Raw genomic sequence first — 9,564 nt, 5'->3', positions numbered from 1 at the left:
TGGTGTCTCAATACTTGTTAAGATGTCCCCACTCCTGGGTCCAGCATGAATGGCTCAATGACCCGGATCACATATGGGTGCCAGTTCATGTCCTGGCTGCCCCACTTCCCATCCAGCTCCCTGCCTGTGGCCTGGGAAAGCAGTCAAGAATAGCCAAAAATCTTGAGACCCTGCACCCATGTGGGAGACCCAGAAGAGGCTCCTGGCTCCTGGCTTTGAATCAGCTCATCTGGTCATTGCAGCAGCTTGAGGGGTGAACCAGTGGATGGAAGATCTTTCTGTCTCTGCCTCTCTCTGTAAATCTGTCTTTCCAATAAAATAAATAAATAAATCTTAAAATAAACAAAATTTTGCTTCTCCCCATTTTTGACCCTTCCAACGGCAAGTTCTCCTTAGAAGAACTCTAGAGTTTACCTTGAAGGAGCGCAAAAGGAGAAAATCAGTGTAGAGGGAGGAGCCAACGCCTATTTCAACCCCATCTCCAAGCTGCTGTCAGTGATACAGTTCCTGAATTTCCAGCTTATCAGAATGGCACAAGGGAGCCTGGAGGTGTCCTGTTATTCTGAGCAAGGTGCTAGACATTCCTGCCCATTTCGAATCAGCTCCCCGTTTTGTTCCCTACCCTTTGCCCTCCTCCTTCAGATGGTGGATAAGATGCTGTATCCACTGTTTTCCTGGATCTTTCCTCCCTTGCAGCCCCCTCCCACTGACAAGAGTCCACTCTCTCACGCTCTCATAAATAGCTCTTGCTTTTCACACTGAAATTATCTGCATGAAATTTCTTCTTTCACATGAGACAAGAAACGAGGTTGCTGTTGTCTTTCATGTCAAATTCCCCACAACAATAATATGGGTGAAATGGTGAGAGGGAACATGGGGAGGGAGAGGAGAAACTCTATACCTTCGAAAATGTATCATAGGGCCAGCACATTGGCTCAACTGGCTAATGTTCCACCTCCACGTATGGCATTGTTAGATTTTAAATGCACTTCAAGTTCTTTGTTACATGCAGCTAATTCCCAGTCAAGTCCTCTTTTCACAATTAGTTTACCGCAAGCTGAAACACCAGACACGATGAGATTAGGAGGTCCCTTTATTCCAGCAGGGTAGGAACAGGAGCAGGGGTGGAGGGGGGGAAAACTGGAAGGGACACATCTCCTGCCTCGGTGGCAGGTTGGGGACTGCCAGGGCAGGGGAAGGGACAAGATGGAGGAGGACAGGGAAGAGTCAGGTAAGAAGGGAAGGAAGGAGAGAGGGGAAAAGAGAAGGGAAGGGCTGCGCGGGCTGTGTGCTGGTCCCCAGGCCTTGTGGCTGAGATTATCTGAGCCACAGGTAGGTGGATGGAGACTAGGGGGAGGGGCCAGATTGATGAGTGAGGTTATCAGTTAAGGCGCCAGGTTTCATCTGATTGATGGGTAACCAGAACAGCGCAAATTTCACAAGCTGTGGGGAAGGGGAAGCAGGAAATGGTGCCAGATCCAAGATGGCATGATTTCAGTCTCCATGACTGATATTCGAACCACTCCTCACCGGCATCCCACATGGGCGCTGGTTCGTGTCCTGGTTGCTCCACTTCCTATCCAGCCTCATGCATATGAGCTGAGAAAGCAGTGGGACATCGCCCAGCGCCTTGGGATCCTGCACCTGTTGGGAGAGCCAGAAGAAGCTCCGACTTCCTTTATTATTATTATTATTATTATTATTATTATTATTATTATTATTTTAAAGATTTTTTTAAAGATTTATTGATTTTTATTGGAAAGGCAGATATACAGAGAGGAGGAGAGACAGAGAGGAAGATCTTCCGTCCAATGATTCACTCCCCAAGTGAGCCACAACGGGCCGGTGCGCGCCGATCCGATGCCGGGAACCAGGAACCTCTTCCAGGTCTCCCACGCGGGTGCAGGGTCCCAAGGCTTTGGGCCGTCCTCGACTGCCTTCCCAGGCCACAAGCAGGGAGCTGGATGGGAAGTGGAGCTGCCGGGATTAGAACCAGCGACCATATGGGATCCCGGGGCTTTCAAGGTGAGGACTTTAGCCGCTAGGCCAAGCCGCAGGGCCCAGCTCCGGGAGCTTCTGATTGGCTCAGCTCTGGCCATTGCGCACTTTGGGAAATGAATGAGCAGGTGGAAGTCATTCATTTATTTATTTATTTACTTACTTATTTATTTATTTATTTTAAAGTCATATTTACAGAGAGAAGGAGAGACAGAGAGCTGGTTCACTTCCTAAGTGGCATCTGTAAGGAGTTATTTGAACGTCCACTCTGGACCCAGTGTCATTTCCGGCTCCTCACAACTCAAGAAATTCGCACCAGTTCACCCTTCCAATCAGATGTAACCTAGCATTTCACCTGAGAATCCCACCCCCAATCTCTCCTGAACCCCTTCCCCAACCCGGTCCACTTACCAATCATCCTGTGACAGTCTCAAACACCAACCGCCTGGGGCCTGCTCTCAATCCCTCCCAATCCCCCCCCACCTTGTGGGCTCACCTGAATGGCATGAAGAGCCCCCAGGTGTGGCTCTGCCCACTATCTGTTCTTCCCTACTCTTTCCCCCTTTTTCTTGTCACCCTCCTACCACTTCTCCTAAAGTACCTCCTTGCGTTTGGTGTTTTTGGCTTATGGTGAAAGAACCAGGCTGCAGGAATTAGCTGCACATAATAACGTAAGAACTTTAAGTACTTTTAAATAACTAACAGCAACAATGGCCAGAGCTGAGCTGAATCAAAGCCAGGAGGCAGGAGCTTCTTTCAGATCTCCCATGCAAGTGCAGGGTCCCAAAGCTTTGAGCAAAAGAGAAACAGAAAGATTGTTTATCCACTAGTTCACTGCCTAAGTGGCCACAACGTACAGAACTAAGCTGATCCAAAACCAGGAGCATCTTCTGGGTCTCCCATGCAGGTTCAGGGTCTCAAGTATTTGGACCACCATCTACTGTTTCCCCAGACAAGCAGAAGGGGAAGTAGAGCAGCTGAGATATGAACCAGCACCCACATGGGATCCCAGTGCATGCAAGGTGAGGACTTTAACCACTAAGCTACTGTGCCAGGCCCTTTAATTAATTAATTAATTTATTTATATTGGAAAATTAGATTTACAGAGAAAAGGAGAGAACCCTTAACATCACAGCAGTATACATGCATGCATTTTCTGAGTCCTGCACAGTCATAGATCTAAGATGAAAAATATATATCATGAAAAATAGTAAAAATAATGTAAGAAAAAACGGTAGAGTAGCCAGGCCTCAAACAAGGTGTGCTTATGTGGAATGTCAGGGTTACATGTGGTGGCTTTACTAGCCAAGCCACAACTGACCCGTTCCAGAAACAGATGGTGGGAGTGGTCACTGACTTGCCCCAGGTCTGGCACTGTCTAGTTTGCTTATTTGTCATGTAGATTGCATAGATTGTCTTTTGACCTCCCTGGAATGTGAACACCTGGGCAGGCAGTTTTGCTGTTTTACGCCTTACTTTTTGCCTCTGGACTTAGAGTAATCAAGGCACAAAGGTTTTTGCTTCTGTTTTGTTGACTGAATGAACACTTTATATTCCTTTATATCTATATCTTTATACTATGAAATCTTTGGGGATTAAAAAAGATTTTTTTTTTTATTGGAAAGGCAAAGTTACAGAGGGAGAGAGATCTTCCATCCAGTTTCACTCCTCCAAATGGCAGCAAAAGGGACTGGGCTGGGCCACAGGGAAGCCAGAAGTTTCTAAGCCATCCTAGTCTTGTTAGGAATTTTCACCACAAACCCAAGACACCAGAGGCAACAGGTGCACAGAGGTCTTCGTTCCAGTGGAAGGAGCAGCCATGGGGAAGGGAGAGAAAGCAGAGAGCAGAAAGAGCATGCATGCATGAGGGAGCATGCTTTTTTTTTTTTTTTTTTTTTTTTTTTTTTTTTTTTTTTTGACAAGGGGCAGTAAACTGATTGTCCCAAATTGTTTTCTGTAAATGGAATTGGGAGCACCTGTTTGCCTGGTTCTGTTCTTCACTACTAGGTGGGATGTGACTTACTGATTGAGTAGTTTAAAGTGCATAATGCTTAAACTGATAGAGTATCCATGTTCCACGCCACTATAATTGATTAGATAATTTGTATTGTGCGCTGATGTAACCTTGGTTGATTGAATGATTTGCATGATGTGCCAGTGCTCTGTTAGTTAATTAGATGATCATTGCTTAAGAGCCCTTGAACACAGCTGACCAGGGCTGCTCCCCTCTTCCACATGGGGTGCAAGGGGACAGTCCACCTGTCGGTGCCAGCTGGTGGATAAAGATTCCAGAGCTTCTAAAAGTCTGCTTCTGACTCATTTCTGGGATAGATTTGGTCAGCTCACAACATGTGGCCTGGGAAAGCAGTAGAGGATGGCCCAATGCCTTGGAACCCTGTGTGGAAGACCCAGAAGAAGCTCCTGGCTCCTGGCTTCGGGTTGGCTCATCTGGCTATTGCAGCCACTGAGGGATTGAACCAGCTGTTAGAAGATTTTTCTGTCTCTCTCTGTAAATCTGGCTTTCCAAAAATAAATAAATAAGGAAAAATAAAAAAAGAACCCTTAACATTATAACAGTATGCATGCGTGCATTTCCTGAGTCCTGCACAGTCAAGGTCTTGGTGAAGGAAGAAGCAGAGAGCTGTCATACACTCTCCCAGAGCTAAAAATTTTACAAAGTGTGGTAATTATGAGGTCTGGCATGGTAGCCTAGCAGCTAAAGGCCTCACCTTGCACAGGCCAGGATTCATGTCCTCATGTCCCTGCTTCCCATAAGCTCCTTGCTTGTGACCTGGGAAAGCAGTCAAGGATGGGTCAAAATCTTAGGACCCTGCACCCATGTGGGAGACCTGGAAAAAGCTCCTGGCTTCTGGCTTTTGATCGGCTCAGCTCTGGCCATTGTCGCCACTTGGGGAGTAAATCAGTGGATGAAAGATCTTCTTCCCTGTCTCTCTTCCTCTCTGTATATCTGACTTTCAAATCATAAATAAATAAATAAATTGTTTTAATGTGGCAATTATGAAAGTCTTCTCCAACAATCCCTGGACCAGTGTGAACAGGGCTGTAGGTTTCTTTGATGAGTAATGAATGCATTAATTTTAAATCCATGTTATTTTCTCCCACAGAGATACGAATACCAAATAGAGACTGGTATCATGTACAAGTTGGAAGTTTATTCTGCAGTGAGGGAGTAAACATGCTTTCGTGCATGTGTATAGGTCATCCCACACAGAAATACCCAACATGAATGAACCAGAGAATTGCTTATAAACTAGAAAGAAAAACAGGCCCTGAGAATGTCAACTATAATTGGAAGGACCATCCAACCTCCACGGCAGGAAGCACACACAAGAACCCAACACATTACATGATGGAAGAGAAAAAAAGGATCTGTGGTGGAAAGAGCTCTCTCCTGCTTTCACCTCTTCGTACAAGGAAGTATAAGGGGGTATTGCTCCAGCTGGATATGCAAATGATGGGGTCTTAGAAGGTGCACTGATGCCGGAAGTGACAGATGCATCCTGCGAAGATGGGCCTATCAAACCAGCAATGAAAGAAACAACATCATTATGCAGAGGTAGAAGACCACAGCTGGGGTCCACAGTTGAGGGTTAAGGCCACTGTTGGTGATGGGAGACTCAGATGAAGTCCCTAGTTCCTGGCTTCAGCCTGGTTCAGTCCTGGATGTTGCAGCTATCTGGGAAATGAACTAGCAAATCGTAGACCTATCTCTGTCTCCCTCTCTCTCTCTCATGCTATATTTTAAGTATAAACAATCTTTATTTAAAAGAAAAAAAAGGGGGGAGATAATTGGAGTGATGGCTCAATTACCTAATCCTTCACCTGCAACCTAGTTTGTGTTCCAGCTGCTCCACGTCATATCCAGCTCCCTGCTTATGGCTTGGGGAAACATTGGAGGATGGCTCCTGTGTGGGAGACCTGGAAGAAGTTCCTGGCTCCTGGCTCCTGGCTTCTGATTTACCCAGCTCCAGCTGTTACAGCCATTTGGGAAGAGACCAAGCAGATGGAAGATCTCTGTCTCTCCCTCTCTCTTGTTGCAACTGCCTTTCAAACAAATCTTTAAGATTTATTTTTATTGAAAAATCAGATTTACAGAGAGAAGAAGAGACAGAAAGATCTTTCATCCTCTGGTTCACTCGCCACATGGCCACAAGGGGCAGAGCTGAGCCGATCTGAAGCCAGGAGCCAGAAACTTGCTCTGGTCTCCCACGCGGGTGCAGGGTCCCAAAGCTTTGGGCCATCCTTGACTGCTTCCCCAGACCACAAGCAGGGAGGTGGATGGGAAGTGGGGCCACCGGGATTAGAACCGGCGCCCACATGGGATCCCGGCTGCGTGCAAGGTGAGGACTTCAGCCGCAAGGCCACTGTGCCAGCCTGAGAGTGATTCATTAAAAAAATGCTGGAGGAAAACAAGACAGGAATGAGGGGAAAGTGAAGCCAAAGCCCAGCCTCGGCCTGATCTCACACGGAAGCTCTGGAGCGTGGAGGGACCAGGCTGGCACACGCCAGATCCGTCAGCCACTGGCCGTGGGCCACCTCGGGTCAGGGAAGTCACTCCCCGGGCATTTCTGGGTAAGTCAGTACACGCCATTTGAGGACAGTTCTCAGGAAAAGAGCATGTGTGAGATGTGTGAGCCATGAACAGCGGCTGGCAGCTGAAGCATGTGTAGTAAAAGGTAACTGGACAGGGCACCAGCACTGTCCACTGTCTTCCCAAGGACAACTCCTGACAAAGCTCCCTCATCAGGGAACTTGTCAGAAATGCATATGTCGGGCCAGCGAGGTAGCCTAGTGGCTAAAGTCCTCCCTTTGCATGAGCTGGGTTTGTGTCCTGGTGGCCCTGCTTCCCATCCAGCTCCCTGCATGTGGCCCAGTTGAGAACTCTGCACCTGCATGGAAAGACCAAGGAGACTCCTGGCTCCTGGCTGCAGATCGGCTCAGCTCCAGCCGTTGTAGCTACTTGGGAAGTGAATCAGTGGATAGATCTTCCTCTCTGTCTCTCTTCCCCTCTGTATAGCTGACTTTCCAATAAAAATAAACCTTTTTTTTTTTTTTTAAGAAAGAAAAGCAAATGCCCTACCTAACCCTGATGCATTGGGTTGAAATTCTGAGGCTGTGACTCCAGAAGCTGGGAAGTGGCTGTCTTTGCTTTTAGATTTATTTCTTTGAAATAGTTTCAGAGAAATAGAGAGGCAAACAGATTTTCCATCTGCTGGATCCATCCTCACACAGGTAGCCTGATACCCCAGTCAGGTCTCCTTGTGGGTGCAGGGTCCAATCTCTTGGACCAACTTTTGTTTCCCCGGGTGTGTTAGCAGCGAACTAGCTGGGTTGAAAGTGGAGGAGGTCAGTGAAGCAAGCAGCGGCTTCACCCTTAACTGCCCCAACAACGCTGGCCCCAAGAATCTCTCTTTTTAAGATTTATTTGAGCAAACTTCAAACAAAATATAAGATCAATAGCCCTTTCAATGACTATTTTTGCTGAATCTCATGGGTTTTGATATTTTTGTTTTTATTTTCATTTCTTCAGAATAGTTTCTTGTATTAAATTCTTCACTGTCTCACAGGTCGTGCAGTAGCATCACTTTTTGAAGACGGTTTTTATTTTCTTTTCATTTCTTCAGTGTCATATTGGTCATTCAATAGCAGGTTATTTAACTTCATGGCACTGTAAAATTTTTACTTTCTTCCTGTTGCTGATTTTGTTTTATGGCTTCTCATTTAAGAGAAGTGTATAGTAACTGTGTAATATAGGCTATAATATCCAGATATGAAGATATAATACAGTATGCATTCAAATCAAAGATGGACTCCCAATGAAATGGTTAAATATATTTTGGCAATAGGATGCTGGACTCTCTGCCGTTGTCCATACCCACAATGTCAAAATACACTTAAATAGCAGAATGATAGGCTTATGACTACTTATGAAAGAGTATACTATTGTAATAACATAGGGGAAATCAGTGCAGGGGGAGGGATTTGGGGAAGGAGGTAAGGAAAATTCCAGAGCCTATGGACTTGTATCATAAAAAGTAAATAAAAAATATCCATTTGAAAGGCAGAGTTTCAGAGAGAGAAAAATAATCTTCCATCTGCAATTTCACACCCAAAAGCCTGCAGTGGTCAAAACTGAGCCTGTCTGAAGCCAGGAGCTTTTTCTGGGTCTCCCATGTGGGTGCAGTGGCTCAAGCACTTGGATCATGCTTCACCACTTTTCCAGGTGCATTAGCAAGGAGCTGAAGTGGAAGTAAAGCAGCTGGGACTCGAACCGGTTGGGATGCTGGCACTATAGGCTGAGGCTGAACTTGCCATGCCACAGTACTGGCCCCTCCAAGAATCTCTTTTAACAGGCTCTCCAGGGCCCGGCGGCTTGGCCTAGTGGCTAAAAGTACTCACCTTGAACTCCCTGGGATCCCATATGGGCGCTGGTTCTAATCCCGGCAGCCCCACTTCCCATCCAGCTCCCTGCTTGTGGCCTGGGAAAGCAGTCAAGGACGGCCCAAAGCCTTGGGACCCTACACCCGCGTGGGAAACCTGGAAGAGGTTCCTGGTTCCTGGCTTCAGATCAGCGCAGCACCGGCCATTGCGCTCACTTGGGGCGTGACTCATAGGATGAAAGATCTTCCTCTCTGTCTCTCCTCCTCTCTGTATATCTGACTTTCCAATAAAAATAAATAAATCTTAAAAAAAAAAAGGCTCTCCAGATGACTGATTCATTTGGAGACTGTTGGACTGTGAGAACCTATGACTAGAAACTATGAAATCATTTTAATTATTTTTTTAAAGATTTATTTTTATTGCAAAGTCAGGTATACAAAGAGGAATAGAGACACAGAGGAAGATCTTCCATCCAATGATTCACTCCCCAAGTGACCGCAATAGCTGATGCTGAGCCATTCTGAAACCAGGATCCAGGAGCTTCTTCTAGGTCCCCCACATTGGTGCAGGGTCCCAAGGCTTTGGGCCGTCCTCGACTACTTTCCCAAGCCACAAGCAGGGAGATGGATAGGAAGTGGGGCTGCCGGAATTAGAACTGGCATCCACATGAGATCCTGGTGCATTCAAGGTGAGGACTTTAGCCACTAGGCCACTTGCCTGGCCCAAAATAATTTTATTGAAGAAAAGAAGAATGTCAATAATATCAAACAAAGGGATTTTAAGATACTCAGAGGGGCTTCAGATCAGTTCAGCATCGACCATAATGGCCACTTGGGGAGTGAATCATCGGACAGAAGATCTTCCTTTCTGTCTTTTCTCCTCTCTGTATATCTGACTTTCCAATAAAGATTTAAAAAAAGGATACAGCAGATACAGAATCAAGAACAGGTTGAATTGAAACTTCTTTCAGAAAGGCAAAAACAAAGACTTAAAGGAAAAAATGCTGCAGAAGATGAAATATGAGCTAGGAGAGCTGAAAAAAGTAGACGAGAGAGATGAGGAAAGGGAACGGGGTGAGGGGTGGGTGTGGAGCTGGGAATTGGAGCTATGGCTCAGCAGTCAGACGCCACTCAGGATGCATCAGGTAGCCCCAGTTCCTCCTCA

Source organism: Ochotona princeps, chromosome 2 (assembly GCF_030435755.1).
Source record: "Ochotona princeps isolate mOchPri1 chromosome 2, mOchPri1.hap1, whole genome shotgun sequence".
Lineage (NCBI taxonomy): Eukaryota > Metazoa > Chordata > Mammalia > Lagomorpha > Ochotonidae > Ochotona > Ochotona princeps.
The sequence above is the reverse complement of the archived record's forward strand: the minus strand, read 5'-3'. Positions refer to the sequence as shown.